This window comes from Rhodnius prolixus, unplaced genomic scaffold, assembly GCF_049639745.1.
Source record: "Rhodnius prolixus isolate KJV_2025 unplaced genomic scaffold, Rpr scaffold_9, whole genome shotgun sequence".
Classification (NCBI taxonomy): Eukaryota; Metazoa; Arthropoda; class Insecta; order Hemiptera; family Reduviidae; genus Rhodnius; species Rhodnius prolixus.
The window spans coordinates 9536426-9557198 of NW_027411604.1; the positions used below are offsets into that span (position 1 = coordinate 9536426).

General features: G+C 37.3%; 1 protein-coding gene across 7 annotated transcripts in view; it reads left to right on the top strand.

Annotated features, from left to right (window-relative positions):
- Positions 1–20773, top strand: part of LOC141454493 (uncharacterized) — a 167678-nt gene that overhangs the window by 95438 nt on the left and 51467 nt on the right. For all 7 annotated transcript variants that reach the window (XM_074128764.1, XR_012458745.1, XM_074128779.1 and 4 more), the window contains one exon: positions 13827–13937. The gene's annotated coding sequence lies outside the window, so the exon portion shown is untranslated. Of the gene's footprint in view, positions 1–13826; positions 13938–20773 lie in introns of those variants that run through there.

Consider the following 20773-nt stretch of genomic DNA (forward strand, 5'->3'; position numbering starts at 1 on the left):
TTCCAGAACTTGCACCATCTAACGGCGGCGTACAACTGAATCTAGAACGATGACAGTGATATTTACCCCCCCCCCTCAGACCCATTGTCCAGGGAAGCGATTCTTACAGACAGTGAACATACTACGTAATAAATAATAGAATTAATTATTTATTTTTTGCTTTAAAATTGCGTTTTTTTTTTGTTTTTTGTTTTAACAAGTTACAAGAATTGTCTGTAAATAATTGATAACAATTGTAAGAAAACAATATCATGTGCTAAAATAAATCATTTTAGGCTGAGATTGTGGAATTTCCTATTTCACTTTAGGTTCTAGACAATGGGTCTGAGGGGGGTAAATATCACTGTCATCGTTCTAGATTCAGTTGTACGCCGCCGTTAGATGGTGCAAGAAAACTGGGTTACACTGCTGAGCTCGACAGCAGCTTGGCTAAAGTTGTGATGGATGTCACCCCCCATACTTGGTCACAAACTGGGTGGGACACTGTTCTTGTAGACGGACGGCGTGCTCGGTTCATGCAGAGAGAACTTACTCTGCTCTTGTAAAATATAAAATAAATAAAGACAAAATTTGCTGTGAACACAGCGGCACGACTGTTTCTTACTCGACTTATAGGAACATTTTGACACTGACAAAAATGCCGGAAACGATTTTACCAGAAAAAATTATCCAAAGAAAAACTTTTGATCTACGATACATACAATACAAAGTTATTGAAATTCGCAACTGAAACAAGCAAATGTGATATAAGATAAAACAATGTCAGGAATATGGATCGGAGAAGGCACCCAGTAGTGTCACTCTATTATCGTGAATAGATGCACTATACTGCTCTTATGTTGAGAGTAGATCGCGGGGCCATCTTCTCTTCAATCTCCTTGGAGGATTACCTGGTAATGTGGGAGAAGATAGGTGCTGTATGAGAGGATGAGCTGCGGAAGAGGAAGGAAATTTTAAGAATGGAGTTTTAGCAAGGATCTGTAATGAAAGGTATTTTGAGGTCATTATGGATAGTGAGGTTAGATACATAGAATGGAGCGTTAACTGGTTTCCGAAGTATTTTTATGTCTGGAGGCGTAGAGATTGGAACGATTAGTCGATCCCGATACTTCGTTGCCGTATGATCAAATAGGTCGCAGTAGCAGAAGGTGTAAGTCTTTTGTTTTGTAGGTTGAGTTTAGATCGTTTGTCAAGTAGTCTCTTCTAAATTGTGTTGGGAAATTGCATATTAGTGCAAGTGCATATTAGTGCTGAAGGATTTTATTCGCTTTTCCCCTATTTCCTTTATACTTATCAGAGAAAAATTAGACCAAGGTTCATTAACCTCTTTTATTACTTGTACTAGTAATAAATATATTAAAAAAGGGCATCAAAATTAGGACAATAAAAGAAAATACCATTTCATAAATAATTTATACTAGCCTAGATTAGGGAAAGATATCGCCGATTGTGCCATTTCAAAAGATGACAGGGGAGTGATCATTTATCTGTTCCTTTTCAGCGGCTCCCCCCTCTTAATATGGATTCTAATCGCCCGAATGTCGGGTGATTGATGATTCCAAACTACAAAAGATCAAAACTATCTTTTGTAGGACTGCCACAATGGTATCTTTTATTAATTTATTTATTTTCCAAGGGATCTCATGTTGCAATCAATTCCTTTAACTAATAAATGAAATATTTTTTGATTATTTTTGACCTTTATATTCAACATTAACTAGGCTAAATTCTGACCGGTGACCCTGACCTCTCTACTAATTCGCTAGTTGGAAATCCTTTAGAATTATTTACAGATTTTGTTCTTGTCAAATTTTCAATTTATAGTTTCCACGGGACATGGAAAGTGCCCTTAGAAAATGTGTATCAAATATTGACAGGATTAATTTAACTATTCAAATTCCGCATACTGCTCACAGTTAACCAAATCGCAAAAGGTGTCATCTTTCACCACGACTACGCCAGGCTGCATACATCATTGATCGCCCGGAATGAATTGTTTATTATTGGCTGGAATGTTTTGCCTCATCCAGGCATCTGTCACCTTCTGATTATCATTTATTCCGATAGTTGCAGGTCTCCATGAACGGGATAACTTTCGATAACGAGAAGAACGTCAAAAAAAATCTGGATTGGTTTTAAGACGATAAACCACAGACGTTCAACGAACGCGTTATAATAAAAGTGGTGGAAAGATGACAAAAGATTATCAATAAGAATGGTCAATATATAATTGATTAAAATTTATTCAGTGTATCAAAAAAAATTGTGATTTGTTTTGTTCCTCCTCAAAAACAGTACGAACTTATTTGCCAACCCTATAGTTAAAGTAACGCCAATTTTTCTGGCAGACTTTACGTCCAACTACCAAATTAGGTGTCGTGGACGGAGGCGACTAGCAATTATACTTTACTGTAAATTTCTTATATTAACCATTAAAGATATAGACCAGGAATATAGCCTAGTACCGCAATACAACTTAGCTTTGCGGGCCTAGCCTCTAACCGCTCGGCTATCGTGGCGACTAGCAAACATAAGAGGGTCGTTTGAAAAGTCCGTGCAAAATTAAAAACTACTTAATTTTTGGGGGTAAACCTTTTTTATTTTTCAACATAGTCTCCTTTTAGGCTTATACACTTCGTCCAACGCTGCTCTAGTTTGTTGATCCCTTCCGAATAATAGGATTTGTCCAAGTCTGAAAAATAGCCATTCGTTTCTGCAATCACCTCCTCGTTTGAATAAAATCTTTTTCCCGCCAGCCATTTCTTCACATTGGGGAACAAATAGTAGTCCGAGGGAGCCAAGTCTGGAGAATAGGGGGGATGTGAAACGAGTTGGAACCCTATTTCCATTAATTTTGCGACCACAACTGCTGAGGTGTGAGCTGGTGCGTTGTCGTGATGGAAAAGGACTTTTTTGTGGGCCAATCGTGGGCGTTTTTCTTGCAGCTCGGTTTTCAAACGGTCCAATAACGATGAATAATATGCACCTGTAATAGTTTTACCCTTTTCCAGATAGTCGATGAGGATTATTCCTTGCGAATCCCAAAAGACATTCGCCATAATCTTTCCGGCCGAAGGAACGGTCTTCGCCTTTTTTGGCGCAGATTCCCCCTGCAGATTGATGGACTTTATCAATGATTTCTGGAGTAGTAACCTCAACAGGGCGTCCAGAACGTTCAGCGTCACTTGTGCCCATATGGCCACTTCGAAAATTTGAAACCACTTATAAACTGTTCTAATCGAAGGTGCAGAGTCACCATAATGTTTATCAAGCTTCTCTTTAGTCTCCTGAGGCGTCTTGCCTTTCATAAAGTAGTGTTTAATCAACACAAGAAATTCTTTTTCGTCCATTTTTTGAAAATCACTTGACTTCCTCGATTCAAACGAATGCCAAACACAAAGAAATAGACCGATCTGGCTGAAACTTGGTGTGTGTTCTTCCAAGAGATGCTACTAACTAAACATAACCTCGCTACGCGCCAGTAGTGCTATCTCTTTGACTATGCACGGACTTTTCAAACGACCCTCGTACTTTACTGTAAATTTCTCATATTAACCATTAAAGGTATATACCGGGGAATATAGCCTAGTACCGCAATACATCTTAGCTTTGCGGGTCTAGTCTCTAACCGCTCGGCTACCGTGGCGACTAGCAAACATACTTTACTGCCAATTTCTCATATTAACCATTAAAGGTATAGATCGGGGAATATAGCCTACCACCGCAATACATCTTAGCTTTGCGGGTCTAGCCTCTAACCGCACAGCTACCGTGGCGACTAGCAAACATACTTTACTATAAATATCTCATATTAACCATTAAAGATATAGACCGGGGGAATGTAGACTAATACCGCAATACATCTTAGCTTTGCGGGTCTAGTCTCTAACCGCTCGGCTACCGTGGCGACTAGCAAACATACTTTACTGCCAATTTCTCATATTAACCATTAAAGGTATAGATCGGGGAATATAGCCTACCACCGCAATACATCTTAGCTTTGCGGGTCTAGCCTCTAACCGCACAGCTACCGTGGCGACTAGCAAACATACTTTACTGCCAATTTCTCATATTAACCATTAAAGGTGTAGACCGGGGAATATAGCCTAGTACCGCAATACATCTTAGCTTTGCGGGTCTAGCCTCTAACCGCACGGCTACCGTGGCGACTAGCAAACATACTTTACTGCCAATTTCTCATATTAACCATTAAAGGTATAGATCGGGGAATATAGCCTACCACCGCAATACATCTTAGCTTTGCGGGTCTAGCCTCTAACCGCACAGCTACCGTGGCGACTAGCAAACATAATGTACTATCTCATATCAACCATTAAAGGTATAGACCGGGAATATAGCTTTGCGGGCTTTGCCTATAATCTCTCTGCAACGGTAGCGCCCAGTAGTCTGAATATATGAACGTTCTATCTAAATATACAAGCAAAAATACAAAGAATTTCAAAATTTATATTTTTCTTTGACATCTACCTGATGTACGGCGGAAAATGGGTGATTTTCTCTTACCGGAAGTACCATTTTAGTGAATTTTTTTTCTTCCACTTTTTTGACTTTTTTTTTTGTAAACAACCCCAAGATTTTCTTAACACTTTTTGTCTTCTACACGTCGGTAGATTAACAACTTTTAATTTAAACATTTTCTTAGGGATTAGGGCCGTTCTGGGAGTTGGGATGGGATTTCAATTGAGAAGAGAAAAATCCGGACAGCAAACTATGTTACAAAGGAGTTTGAAATCACATCAGAGCAAGTTCACGTTGTGAAGTCAATGTGAGGAAGTAGTTGGATAGTTGTTTGAAAGTTAGTTTGTGGGTAGTTGCTTAGTTTGGAGATTAGATAAGACGCTCCTAGACTATATTTCAGATGCTTGGGGAGTTTATTTCAACTTGATCCAGTCTTCCAGGCTTGTAAGACGATCAATTGCAGGAGTTGTACTACATTTCACATCTTACAAGACTACAGTAGTATTTTTTTTTCTTTTTGCATTTATTTAATTATTTACAATCTTTATAAACATAAACAATATGTTAAGTAAATTGGAATGTGGATGAGATATATTGGTGTGAGATGAGCAGGAGGAGAGAAACTACCCTCGACAGGAAACCGATTTTGATGGAGATGGTCTTCAGACCTCAAGGAGGTCTCGGGGCCATTGACGGTTCAGTCGGCGAGAACGATTATCAGGAATGTCAATGGTGGCGAGAGACTGTACAAGAGGATTTGAGCAAGTAGAGAGATCAGTCTGGTACTTGTGATTTTCGTCTTGGCGAGTTGGTCTATGAAGGGAATGTTGAGGGCGTTGTGAAGAGTAAGGTTAGTCACCGTAGAAAGGAGCGTCAGCTATCTGTCGAAGTAGTTTTGACTGAAATGTTCTGTACTGTCCGTATGTTTGTAGGTTTGGCTGAACCCCACAGCTCTAGTCCGTAAGGTTTGAGGATAGTGTTTTACATTAAGCGTTTGAGTTCAATGGGCAATTAGGAGCGTAGTCCAAGAAGTCTGTTAAGAAGTTCCACAACGTTTTGTCATTGCTTGTCTTTTAAGCCTAGTAATGTGAGTTCCACGTGAATCGTTTGTCTATGTAGAGCTCAAGTTAGCGCTCCAGATCTGCAGGATTTCTGTTGAAGAAGACAGGTGGACAGGAGTAGCAAAATTAGAAGACAATTGATACAGCTAGCGTTTCGAAGAACAGAGTCCAGCATGACTTCTTACCAGATACTCAATGTATCCATCGAAAGTGAGCCGTTCAGATGCAAAGAATACGAAAAGAAAGCTTCTTCGCGACTAGTCATGACTAAATTGAATTATTTTAGATTTTGGGCACCTAAAATTTTATTTAAGAAAACTTGTTCCCTGAAAATCTGTACTAATATAGTTCTGAGGTAATGGCAGTTAAATGTATTATACTGACTTAACATCTGTATAATATTGATTAGCATGAATCCAAATTTACGTAAAATTATGTAAACTGCTATAAAAGATAGTTTTATCAGCGTTATACCAGATTTTGGGGAAAAAAAATCTTTGAACGATTAAACTTTAAAAATTGAAAACATAAAAAAAGAAGGAATTGATCTAGAAAGAAGTAAAAGTGCTGTTGGTTGAAATTGGTTAAAAAGAAATTGAGATAAAGGATATAACCGTACGTTATTATTAGAAATACCTGTAGATGCCGTTTACTGTCTAGCATGAGATTAGATCGGCTGTCGAGCAGCAGATAGCCCGTGTTAAATTCAATTCTTTTTAGCTTCATGTGGGTGTGTATGTTGGTGTGGCCTCCAGTTTAATTTTCCTTCTGTAAACACCACAATACCCTACACACGATAATGTTAGAGAATATTGTTGGCAGGATTACAAATAGTATTACAGTGAATTGGATGGAAATCTAACGTACTGAGATTGTTTTATCTTCTTCTTCTTTTTGTACTTAGAAGGACTTTGTGCTTTACTAGAGAGAGGGAAGCGACTACATAGTATAGCTGTCGTCCTCTAAGTTGAGAGGAGATTCTTGTAACTTATATTGATGCTGGATACGGTCCAATATAAAGGATTCAGCCTTTTACTTCGATATGACCGCAAAATATAAAGTTTTCACCACCGTGAGCAATCAGCAGAATAAGCTAAGAAGTAGACGGAAACGACTACCAAACTTAATTTACTTCAAATTTCTTGTATTTAACTATCGAATAAAGTCCAAGGCCTAGACCTAGCATCGAACCCACTAATCCAAAATTAATCTTAACTTAAGCGGAGCAAGGTAGAAGCTTAAGAATTCCCTGTGAGCGGAGACTTAAGGCCACCAGAGCAGTATTCTCTACCCAACGTCCGTTTGGAAGTAAAGAATATTGGAAAATCGCAATTAATTCTCAGCTTTTCTAGAAAATTTGTCATTCAGAATTGAATAGGTTTTTCCACCAGATATTGTTTTATTCCGGTAGGACAGTTGTATAAGGGTTGATCGTCCAAAAAGTGCACGAAAAAGCGTAACGTTGAAAAACACCCAACTTTGACAATTTTTTTCTCTTTTTCTATAAAAGATAAAATTCCCAAATTTTCTTTATAATGTAGGGCAAACCCTCCTTTATAACTGTAATTTTTTTGCAACAACCTAGATCTGATAGATTTTGAGAAAAAAGTTGCCGAAAATGAGCAAAAACGGCTTTTTCAAAAAATGTTGTTGTTGTTACCTTTTTTGTAAACTACGTAGCGCCTAAACGCGTGAACCGATTTTCATGAATGAGGTGTCATTCGATTCAGAATTTTATGTAGATGTGCCTTTTGAGGGTCTCAACGCTGTACATCGAATGGGAGAGGAGTTAGCCCCATATATGTGAGGCCCCCTCCAAAATTATTATTACTAATTACTCAGTATAACTTGATTCGATTGTAATGAAATTTGGAAGGATGAAAGAGTTAGAGCTCCCCTAAGTAACATTAAAGTGACGTTCTGCTCTTACACCTACTGAGAGGAAGTTTTGCAATAATTTAAAATTATCGTTTAGTGTATCAATTTTCTTAAATGAAGTGTTATTTGGTTCAAAAAGTGATGTAGATTTGCATTATTAGAGGGCTCGCCGCTGTGTTCCTTTAGGAGAGGACTTTGCCCCTCTCTAAAACTATTATTGCTAATATTTGTACAAAGCTTAGTTCGATTTTGGTAAAATTTAGCACGAAGAAGCGGTTAAAGCTTCACTAAGTTACTCAAGTGCCATCAGAAAATGTTCTTGTTCTTCTTGTTACCTTTTTTTTGTAAACAACGTAGCGTCTAGAGTAAAGTTTTTTGGTTAGGCTAAATTGGCGAAATTTTATTTCATTCACTCAAACTATTGTGCAGCTTAAATAAGTCCTCATTCTTTGCATAAACAATCCAGCCTAATTGTGCATTCACCAGCTAATGCCAGATAAATTTCATTTCTGTTCGAAATGGAAAGAGAAAACTGTTAGGCAAAAAGAAAAGAAAATAACTGAACCGGAAATATCCTAAGATTTAGTCTGATGACGTAGGGTGGAAGTGCCTTGACAAATAGTCTTTAATGGGATAAACCTGCCCCATCTTATTAACATTCCAGTCGTTTATTCCAATTGTATAAAATAATAACCTGCTCAGGTGATTTCAGTATTCCGGCTGCGTGTTGGCGCATTAATCAGCATTAGGTTACCGGAAACTGGTTTTCTTGACCCGCTCCTTTCGCATAATAAATCCGCACTATTACAAATTGCTTGCTATATTATTCGCATTCGTTGATTTTATGTTTATTCTATTCATTCAGTTCTAAACAATTTATTGAATTTCAGACTGGTAAATTGGTAGTGAAAAGTCAGTTATGCAAAATCCCAGTTTTCTGCATTTACACCCCTCTGTTCGGGGTAGGGTTTTATTAAAAACCCAAAAAATCCATATGATCTTGGAGCTCAATAAATGCGCAACTTTTTTTGAAATTATGTAATTCCTTGATTCATTAACCATTGAAAAAATGCAGTTGAAAATTTTAACAAAATTCATCGAGAACGAAATTTTTAAACATTCAAGTAAAAATTTCATTGTTTATAAGAATCGTTTTGAAGCTCTATACCAAGCAGATTTATAGGAAATTTAATGCTCTTTCGTTTGGAATAAGCAGATTTGTTGTAGGATAAAGGATAGAAAAGTTATGGCCGTTTTTATGGTGAAAAACACGAATATCAACGGAAAAGTTATAAATGCAAATATCTTGGACACTATTGAGAATCGGCCCAAAGTGATGAGAATATTTTTTGTTGCATTTGAGCTGCTGAATCACCTCCCGAAGTTTCTGACCACTCCTCCGTATATACCCTGTAGAGTGGAGAGAATAGGGCAAAATGTAAAAGGACAATAGCTGCATTTGTTGGCTAAAAAAAAAAAAAAATAGTTATAAAGAGTTAGTTGGAGATGTTTTTTTGGCTTTTCCAAAAAATATTTTTTTGGGTGGCTCACCCTTTGAGAATATTAGGAAGCAATACACTGTTTGTTTTTTTTTGGCATTGGCTTCCGCCATACAGCGAGCATCGTCTAGGTGCTTATCACTAGAATATCACTCACTCTCCATTCTTACTTATAAATACATTCGCTTCACACATTCATCCCTCCACTATATACAACTATTTACATACAAACTTACAGCTAATGGATGGATCAGTACTCTATATTCCTGCCATCCTTAACCGAATTTAAAATCACGTAATCCTTCTCTAATCATTTTCTTCCATTCATTCTAATCGGCTATAACTTTTAAATACATTCATATTTAATTGCTAGCTCTGCTATAGATTTAAGCACAACACTGGGGGGATTTGTAAGTACATAACAATTGAAACAAAAATTGTTTGCAAATAGTTTTTCCTGTAAAGTGTACAAATATTTAATTAAAACAAAAACAAAAAAAATAATTATTATTCAGTAAAAAAAAACATGGTTCAGCAAAGTACATTCTGGTGAAAATGATAAAACTAAAACAGAAAACTCCGAACACCATGGAAACGCTCATTCACAATAACATTTCCAAACTCGCATTAACTTTAATGCTCCCCTAAGCTTTTCGTCCTAAAGGGACTTTCCATTAATTAATACTGTTACACTGTTTTTAGCCCTACGAGGGCCAAACAAATTAACGTAAATTCTGTGTACTGTTAATTTCGTTAGGTTTTATTATGTTTTTAACACAGTCATTAATAAAAATAGTAATCAATGAAATAGTATTATTACCTGGTTAATAAAAGTTTTATGGTTATGATTAAGTTATTTATTATTTTAATTTAGTAAAAGTTATGATCGTGAGAAATTTTCAAAATTGAATTTGGACTAGAATTAGAGGTCAAATAGCAATTACAGTATCAAAATCATAGTCACTTTTGGCAGAATCACTGATCATTGGCACATTAAATTGCCCTTAAATTGATCGTACTGGTTACCAACTTACCAACAAGGCAATCCTCAATCTCAAGCTCAAAGAAAACTGTCAATCTTTCTACAACAAGAAGAAATCTCGCTAGAGAAAAGATACGAGGTGTGGCTATTAAATAAAAAGACTGATGCTGCTACAGAAGAACTATGCATGCACCAAATCCTAACGAGCTGTGCAGCGTAAAGCCTTCTCTTTCGATTGCAGCGTCTCACGTGTTTGTAGAGAAATCTGTCTGACCGGAACCGTCATTTGTGTAAAAGATGTTAGTTTCGTTTTGCCGAAAACATGATTGCTACACATGTAGTAGAGCAACGAATTGTCGTGAAATTTCACATGAAACTTGGTAAAACCGCTACTGAAACTTATCTTTTATTAAAAGAAGTTTATAGCGATGAATGTTAATCACGAGCGCGAGATTTTTAGTGGTTCAAGCGTTTCCAAGATGGCCGAGAAGACGTCGGAAATGATGGCCGCCCGGGTCGCCCTTCCACGTCCAAAACGAATGAAAATATCTATTATAATTAATCAACATTACTACCGTGAGGTGCTTGCTCAACTCCGTGAAAGAGTAAGAGAAAAAACGACCCAATTTGTAAGAAGAACAAGTCACGGGTTCTCCATCAAGACAATGCGCCGCGCCGGCTCACACTGTATTGTCTGACAAGACAATACAGCAAGTACACAACATCCCAGTTTTAGGCCATCCGCCTTATTCGCCTGACCTGGCCCCATGTGACTTTTATCTGTTCCCCAAAGTCAAATCTGCATTAAAAGGAACACGATTTCAGTCCGTTGAAGCTGTATGAAAGAAAAAGCGGCACGCGTCATGCTGGAGCTCACAGAAAAAGACTTCCAGCACTATTTTGAACAATGGTAAATTCGCATGGAGCGTTGTAGGGATAGAGGAGGGGTGTATATTGAAGGTAATAATAACTAAATATGTATAAATTTAAAATAAAATGTTTTACAGCAATAGTCTCGTTATTTAACAGCCATACCTCGTAGAACTCGTTCCTCAAGGGGGAAAAAACGTGGAATAAATTGGCTCCTGGTGCTTAAGAAGATCCTTAAGAAGAGGATACAGCAAACAAGCTGTATCCTTTATCTGCAACAACCCAGGAATGAGATAAACATAAGTTGGGGCAGCTCATTTAAACCCATGCTCCTTCGTGTTAGAGAATAATTTCAACCATTTAAGCAGACAATAAAGTTTAATAGCCTCTAATATTAATCGTTCTTAGTGGTGTTATGTTTATTTTTTAGCTTGCTGTAGATGTGTGTTTCCGTCTAGATTATAAATAGCTAAATATTATTGATTCAATGCAATAATAAAAATTAAGGGCTGTACAAATAACGGTTTTTACGTCGTAAGAAGGGATAATATAGTGTGTCAGTTTAAATCCACAAATAACACGAGATTATACATCCGACTTTCATGTTTGGGCAAATAGGCTTTTTATGTTCTGTTGGAGTTTTCCATAATTCAGAGAGTCAGAGCAATTAATCTCTGTCAATTTCATTTTGTTTGGAAGAACAACCTTTCTCATGTATAAAAACAATCGATTAAATTGAGTTCGCCTCTGAACGATGAAGAAGTTGCCAGTATTCTGCTGTAAAGATGATACAGTATTATATCGATAACAGATAAAAAAATAACTTTAAAGTTATGTTTCGTATTTGTTTAATTATTTTTTAAATTTTGATTTTTTTTACGCTCTTTGTTTTCTTTATTGAAAAAAGCGGCTTTCAAAATTATTTATGAAAATAGTACTGAATAGATTTTCAATAACTGTTTTATGCACAACTCTAATGGTATCTTTTTACTCGACTTCTTCTTGTCACGTTCCCCTACATTTACTTCAATGTAAAGAATCAATATTCTATATTTTGTAAAGTTCTAAACAGAAAAAGTTTGAACCCAAGTTCTGACTGAGACTTTTTCTTTTTAAAATTTAACTCTTTCTCGCTTTATCGTAAAAAAAACTGTACATTACAATTCTGTGGTACTAGAGAGGAAGTCAATACCTAGCTGAACTGCCTGTGAAAACATTTTCGCGTATTTTTAATCTTGAAAATAAAATGTTAAAACATCAAACAAACTCTGCACAAGTTCCTAATTAATTCTATTCAAATGTTTTATGCAACAAGTTGTTTACGACAGTTTTACTATCGCCATGACGTTACAACAACAACTTTATTAATGACTACGATCTAACTTTGCAATTGTTGAGATAATGGAAATAATAAAATTCTACCCAAATTGTGTACAAAAATTGTGAGCACAATGTTTCGGAATTATTGTGCGATTTGATTGCTCTAAATTTAATACCTTCCGCAAGTCTTTAGGGGAAAACCACTCATCGCGTTTTAACCTCCTCTAATATTGAAATAAAAGATCGTATTTTCTTAAAGTATTTGCGATATTTCCAAATTACAGAATATTCTGCTTCTCATAAAAATAAATTTCAGAAATTACCTATATTCTTCAAATAAAAAAATTACTAGATACAAAGTGATTTAGTGATTTAGATACACTTTGATTGGTACAGGAGATAAATGGGTTGTATAAGTATTGTGGAGAAGTTTAAGGACATCAGTGAGGGCATTAGAAGGTGGCATCCTGGGCAAACCCTCCTGTTGTTTTGGTAGTTGAAGTGTTGGAGTATCTGTCTGTCTAAGATGTTGTCGGATGGAGCTGAACACCACTGCACATTGTATGACTTCATTGGAGGAATTATGCAGGAATTGGGGCTAAGGAAGATACTGCCAGAGCAGTAATTCCTCGACAGGAACAATCACATAATATGGATCATATATTGTGATTCCACGATTTTAATGTGTGGCAAAAAGGTGGAGAACTTTGTATTGACCTTTGTCTTCCGTCTTTTAAGAGATAGATTAGATTAGATCCCAGTAGGGCGGCCTTAAAAGGTCTACGCCACCACTTTAGAGCTCACCCTTTAGACCCGTCCGTTTAATCACACTCCTAATTCTGGAGAGCGGCTCCTGGGTAAAGCTTACAGGCCTTGGTTTTTCCTCCCCGAGAAGTAACATCCTTAGCCCAGACAAGCCCCCCGCACTGACACAACACGTGCAGTGCCTCTTTCCTCCTCTTCCTGACAGAACCCACAAAGGCTATCTTCTGCAAGGCCCATGCGATGCATGTGTTTTCTGAGCTTGCAGTGGCCTGGTTAATAGGCCTTCAATTATGCTAATAACCACACGGCCTTGACGGAATAAATCTGCAATCAGCTTTGGCAAGTAGCCCATAGAACATGCGGTGGCGTAGTCCTTTAAGGCCGCCCTGCTAGAATCTAATCTAACCATAGAACATAATGGATCCGGTTAACTAGTAAGCTTTTTCATGTTTCACTTGATTGAGGAAAGAAAATGGTCCCATTGCCTGGCTATTACGAAGAGATTAACGTCCTATTGGACCTTGATTCTTCCTTTAAGAAAGCGTCACTCTGGCGGCTTACTGGCAGACTTACCTCTTCTCCACTCTTTGCTGATAGTATATTGGAAGCACTGCACTCGATTTCTGAACAGACGCCACTGGATCGCTAGTATTACTGTCCACCATCTTCTCTCTATTCCATTCGATGTAGCCATTTCTCACTCAGCATTTAGAATTACGAACATGTCGCAGTAACAGTAAATGATTTTATTTTTATTTTTTTAAAATAACTGGAACATACTTATTAGTATATTTTTAACAACTTAGATTTTCTCCATCGATCCACATTATCGATGTTGCTAATATGCACAATGATTTATACGAACATTGTGTCGAAATAAAGTATTAAAAATAGTAAAAGGCAGTATGCTTTAATATTATTTTGAGATTTAAATAAAACTTTATTAATTTTTGTGTTTTGTTCTGTTTCTAGAGAAGATGAATGCCCTGAAGTTAAAAGCTGTTCGCCATTGTTCTCTTTAGCCACAATTGTGTGCTGTTGTGCATAACGTTGGACGAGTACATCACAACCCAACACAATCAAGTAAGCCTGATTCCATCAATATCTTGCTGTAGCCTAGAAATCGCACGGTATTAGTCCTGCACATTCTTTTGTCTCAGCCGAATTAATTTAGCCGAGATAGCAAAAATTATTTAATTTAAAAGCTACTCATTTAGATCTAGGCCTTTCGTAGATTCCGAAATCAACAAGTAGGGAACAGAGATTTACATCGTACTCAATAAATTTATTTGTATTAAGAATAACAAAAAATGAAATTAATCCGCATAAAATTTGGTAAATAATTGCGCAAATAAATTATTCCAAACGATTTCAAATATGTAGCTAAGTGGTTGCATCTATTTGGTTTGAAAATGATATTTGTAATATAATATTCCGATTCCCTCAAATAACCACCGTTAGTAATGTTGCATAACAGAATGAAGTATAATCAGGTTAAGGCTGATGAGAAGGGCCGTTCTGATTGGAGGCAGGGGATTGTAGGGCCAGAGATAGCGTACCATTCTTTCATTCAAATCAGGTAGCGTTTAAAAAAAAAATGTGATCAATTTTAATAAATAATCTTATAAAGGGAATGTTAGTGAAGTTGTGCGTGAAATTAGAAAAAATTTCCATTAAGGTATATGATTATACAAATTTGTAAACGAGAAAATTGAATTTTAACAAAATGGGAGAGAAAATAGATGTTACATGAATAGCGGGAACAAATAGCAAATCAAATCAACTCTTACCTTAAAGATGTAGCTCCCAATGGAGATTGGGGATATTCCTTTAGCAGTGTTAGTTATCAGTGATTGTATTAAACCCTAGGATATTTGCGCACAAGAACAATGGAGTAATGTTAGAGCAATGAACTTCAGAGCAATGAGCAAGCTCTTGGGGATATTCTGTAGAATTAAAAAAAAAATTGTAAAGAACTGGGTCTTTTGTATCATGAAAGACAACTATAAGTTTTGGTTAAGCGAGAAGGATGGCAGGAGCACAGAGTGCTGCTCCATCCATTAGCAGTAGTTTATGTAATTAGCGGTATATAGTAGAATGATGAATGTGTGAAGCGAATGTATTTGTAGGTAAGAACGGAGAGTAAGTGATATTCTAGTGATAAGCACCTAGACGATGCTGGCTGTATGGCGGAAGCCAATGCCAAAAAAAGAAAACAAAAAAAAAACTATAAGTTTTTTGAAGACCAATTGATTGCGTGACAAAAGATGAGTTTGAGGCTGCCTACATGCGCCGAGAGTTACTGGGAGAATGTGGAAATGTGGGAGCACTGTACAAGAGCACAGATGACTGGAGATGACGCAAACATTATCATTATACTCTAGACACTGGTTCCAGTCCTAAGAATAAAGGAGTCTTCAAGGCTGGAATAAAGGACTCTTCGAGACTAGAAACTAAAGGGGCATTATCAATGACAGGAAGGCGATATTGAAGCTGAATGCTGTTCGCCGGCGTGAGGTTGTTTTTGTTCTGCTAAGGCGGGATGAGCTGTAGAAGAAGTTGATGAGATACAGCCACGGAAAGAAAATTTAAATAGCTATTAAATAAATTTGATTATGAAGGCTGAAGGACCTTTATTGTAATGTAAAACAAAAATTACTGATAAAGAGTTTAATGGCTAGCATTTCCTTTAACTTAGGAATGAATGTGAAGTACAATAAATAACTAACTGGGGTAAAGTAAATATAAACTATTTCTAATAGAATTGGCTAAACTGGATGACGAGTAGAGTAAGGTCGTGAAAGAATGAATCCTCAGGGTGTGTATGGAATGCACTGAAGGCGATTGAGTGTCCCGAGCGGTGGTCTTAAATACTCTCGATTCTTCTATTGTTCTGAGCCCTACCTGGCCATAGTCCTTCTAAAAGAATTGGCTAAACTGAATGACGAGTAAAGTAAGGTCGTGAAGAGAGTGTAAGAATGAATCCTCAGGGTGTGAATGGAATGCACTGAAGGCGATTGAGTGTCCCGAGCGGTGGTCTTAAATACTCTCGATTCTTCTATTGTTCTGAGCCCTACCTGGCCATAGTCCTACTAAAAGAATTGGCTAAACTGAATGACAAGTAGAGTAAGGTCGTGAAGAGAGTGTAAGAATGAATCCTCAGGGTGTGAATGGAAGCCTGAATGCCTGAATGAGTGCCCCGAACGGTGGTCTTAAATACTCTTGATGCTTGGGTAGCTTCTACCGTTCTGAGCCCGACCTGGCCATAGTCCTTCTAAAAGAATTGGCTAAACTGGATGACGAGTAGAGTAAGGTCGTGAAGAGAGTGTAAGAATGAATCCTCAGGGTGTGAATGGAATGCACTGAATGAGTGCCCCGAGCGGTGGTCTTAAATACTCTTGACGCTTGGGCAGCTTCTACCGTTCTGAGCCCGACCTGGCCATAGTCCTTCTAAAAGAATTGGCTAAACTGGATGACGAGTCGTGAAGAGAGTGTAAGAATGAATCCTCAGGGTGTGAATGGAATGCACTGAATGAGTGCCCCGAGCGGTGGTCTTAAATACTCTTGACGCTTGGGCAGCTTCTACCGTTCTGAGCCCGACCTGGCCATAGTCCTTCTAAAAGAATTGGCTAAACTGGATGACGAGTCGTGAAGAGAGTGTAAGAATGAATCCTCAGGGTGTGTATGGAATGCACTGAAAGCGATTTAGTGTCCCGTGCGGTGGTCTTAAATACTCTCGATTCTTCTATTGTTCTGAGCCCTACCTGGCCATAGTCCTTCTAAAAGAATTGGCTAAACTGAATGACGAGTAGAGTAAGGTCGTGAAGAGAGTGTAAGAATGAATCCTCAGGGTGTGAATGGAAGCCTGAATACCTGAATGAGTGCCCCGAGCGGTGGTCTTAAATACTCTCGATTCTTCTATTGTCCTGAGCCCTACCTGGCCATAGTCCTTCTAAAAGAACTGGCTAAACTGAATGACGAGTAGAGTAAGGCCGTGAAGAGAGTGTAATGATGAATCCTCAGGGTGTGAATGGAATGCCTGAATGAGTGCCCCGAGCGGTGGTCTTAAATACTCTTGACGCTTGGGCAGCTTCTATCATTCTGAGCCCTACCTGATGGCTATAACCCTTTAAACCTTCCACAGCCACTTTTTCCAACTGTGGAATTTCTTAATTCTACAGAAATACTCAAAAATATAAGTCCATCGTTCAAAGTATTCTGTTATAATAAAAGAAGAAGACATAAACGATTAATAAAAAACAGCTAGGGTTTTTTGGCGAGACATGGCCGAAAGTAAAAAATTTTGGATTATATAGTCGACAGCTGTTGATAGAGTAACGGGCCTGCCTAATTCGGTCAAATTCTACAAGAAACAGTATTTAACTCCTTCCATTTGGAGACGGAAAAAGAATTGATTATGTCTCTTGACTGAATAAAAGAGACAGTCAATGAGCACACGGATGAAATGATTTCAAGAGATGACATCCAATAGTTTGAAGTCTTCAATAGATAAATGTGGAAGGACTTCAATCAAACAGATGATCGACCAATCGACAAAAATCCTTCAGAAAAAAAAATTACGTTAATATTTTTTGGGTTTAGCCGGCGGGAAATTCAAAGATTTTTAGTTCAAAATTTGGGAACGGTTTTTAGCCAATGAAACGCCTCGTTTACAAAATTTAACACCAAAGCCTTTTTACCATTCAACAAAATCTTATCGCAACTTAGTTGGCTTATATCCTTTCAAACGGAAGTATCAGCCATGTTTTTTCGAAGATATTTCGGAGCTTAATTTTAGGCTACCATACTGAATTTCCGGAACGAATGGTACGGAACGGAAGAAAATCTAGCGCTCTCTGTCTGGAAAATAAATTAAATTTAAAAAATAATCTTGGGATGTCAGAAAAAAAAAATAAATAAGTGAAATTCTGGCTTAATCCATTTTGGAATTATAACCCAACATTTCAGCATCAATCAAATTACTTTAAATTCTAAATGGATAAAAACGATTATTATGTTTACACTAAATTACAGTTAAGATAAAATTTCGTTCAGACGGACCTTTAGGTCTCTCTATTCGCTTGGTTCTATAAAAAGGAAATACTAAACTCTTTCTTCCGACTTTACTACATTAAACTATTTAAGTATAGCGCTCAAGTAGTACCTTTGAAGTTTAAGTTTAAAAAAAAGTCAGTCAGAATTCTTTAAAACTTTTTATTTACTTAACTTAAGATGGTGGTGCTCACTAGATAATTTACTTGATCCAATGTAAGCGATATTGCTGTACGGATTGTTAATGATCTGTTACATTGTTTTTTTTACATTGACCTCCTTTTTCTGCTTTTTTTACAATCATTTATAAGAAGCACTCCACATCTACACAATACAATCTCTAACTACCTAGTTGAAAAAGTTTAAACTAACCAAGCACGTATTCGTTTCTGGTAGTTGGTTTAAATAACTGTTAACCATTTCATCAACAGTTTGAAAACAGTAACTTGTTGAAAATGTTCCAATTGTTTCAATATTTGAACTGGGGTTTTGCGTGAACAGTTTATTGGTCAACATGCTCTTCTATATTAATACAGTAAAGATACTGGGGAAATATTTCTCTCTGGAGAATTATATGATTTACGGGTCTGGGAGAGAGACAGAGAAGAGGCGATACTTGTCTTTAGTGCTATTGTGTCGGCTGTACAGTTAACTGCGTACTGTGTTGTTTCAACTCCAGGATGAACTCCTCTCTCGCAAGATCAATATTATCCTGCGCCTATTTTGGTCATGCCCACTTATCCTAGCGTATTGTCACCCTTACCAATTTTTTTTACTCCTTATTATTATTGGCATACGTATCTCCAGATCCATGAACACCATGAACATCCTGGCAAATTATTAGTGTAATAAAAGTTTTTATGTTTTTTTTTTCTTAGACTAAAAACAGAAGATTCCCTTTTTACTTGTAATCGTAGATAATCGATTTTGAGTTGTCAGCATCGATTTTGACCGATAATATCCGTTTTAAGATCTCCAGAGTACGAAAAATTGACTTCTATACAAATTGGTGTGTTGTATCCACCGTAAAACAGATATCACCAAACATTGAAATTTGATTTCGTTCCACCAGAAACGGTCACACTAAGGTTTTGGTTAATAGTGGACAATTGGACTGTACCCACTTTACCAATATCTATGGTTTTATCCATCGCATCCATATTATTGATTATTTTATCATTCTCATACCTCCCAGCGCTGTTGACCTAACCCCATTTTCAACATTTCAATTAATATTGATGCTGCAGTCATGTAGAAGCAGATAGAAAAATTACACAAATCCCATGTGAATCGCACGAGTCTACTTATATGCACAATTCAATGAATCTCCTTTGCCAATTAAAACTGCAATAATTACCTGCAATTGAGTAAAAAATACAACCCTACTTTGTCTTGAAATCACTGACAATTCTGTTTCTGTTTGAACATAGCTTTACAAGATAATACCCAGATTTCCTTTCGGTATTTACCATAACTTGAGATGAAGTTTGTACCAGTGGTTGTTGTTTTAACAGAATGAAGGGATGTTTCTCCATTCTGAAGAGAAAGGATACCAGAAAGCAGACAGACAATTTCTTTCTTTATCCTTATATTCCCTCCTTAGAAGATCCATTTCCTACCCCGGCTTGTAAAGATTAGCTACTATCCCTCGGGCCAATAGTTGTTACCAACATGTCTGCCATGTACCTGACCGTTTCTACCCAGAAAGTAATCTCCTCCACAATCCCTTCTCTTTTTCAGCACACAAACCCTCCTTTGTTTCTTGTTCTCTTTCAGACTCATTGTTCTTCTTTTTTTGTTTTGGAAAATATTCTAAAACTTTTCCCATTAGGCTTTTCCTAATTAAAAGTTTATATTCATTTGGAAATATTTAATTTACTTCTTACAAACTGTTTTGATATCTTCATTATTTTTATTTTGTACTAAGAATACAAAGAAATATTACCACTGCAATCAAAATTGTCTTCTCCTCAGGTTTTAAGGTACCCTAAACGTGGTTATACGTCATGAAAATTCAATCAAGGAATATAGTATTCTGTAGATCGCATTTTCACTTTCTTTGTGAAGAGTGTACATCATGGTTTACTTTAAATTGGTTATAATTTTAATTAAGAACATTAAGAATGTATTCCTTCTTCAAGTTTAACCAGAAATTGGAAAATTAACGCTGGAAGGGATTTGCCGGTACTGATATTAGGTTCTTCACGGGATAGCCAGGCTGCAATTAAAGCTCTGGCCACTCCTAGTAAGTACCAAATTTCGGTCAATTCTTGCCATGCTGCTCTTAATTTGTTAGGAGATTTGAATACTGTTTCGGTTGCTTGGTCCCCCTGGTCATTCCGGGATTCCGGGTAACGGACTTGCTGATGAAAACGGCAAAGGAAGGAGCTGCGTTGATAACAACGACTCCTCAGCCCATTATCCCTGTATCCTATCGACGTTGTAGAACAGAGGTGGAGCAGTGTATTTTGAAGGAACATCGGAAACGGTGGAGATCCCCGAGCTGACTGCCGTCAGGCTAAGGAAATCCTTGGCCTGTCAAAAACGGCTATAGTTGGTTTTAGCAGGTCCCGGATCCGCCAGTCGGTTCAGGTGTTGTGTTGGACATGCAAATTTAGCGTACCATCTTTTCAAATGCGGCCTTTACCCAGTCGCCAAATTGCGCCGGATGTGGTGAGTCCAATGAGACTGTGCGGCACTTTGTTTGAGGTGTGTCCAGTTTATTCTAAAACTAGATTCTTCGTCTTCGGGGAGATTAAATGTTTCCCTTCCGGAGATTGTGGCATCTGGTAATCTTAACCAGAACTTTCTAGGTTTATCCAGTGGACTGTGGCAATTGAGTCGTCAAGCTCCCTAGTGTTCCTTTG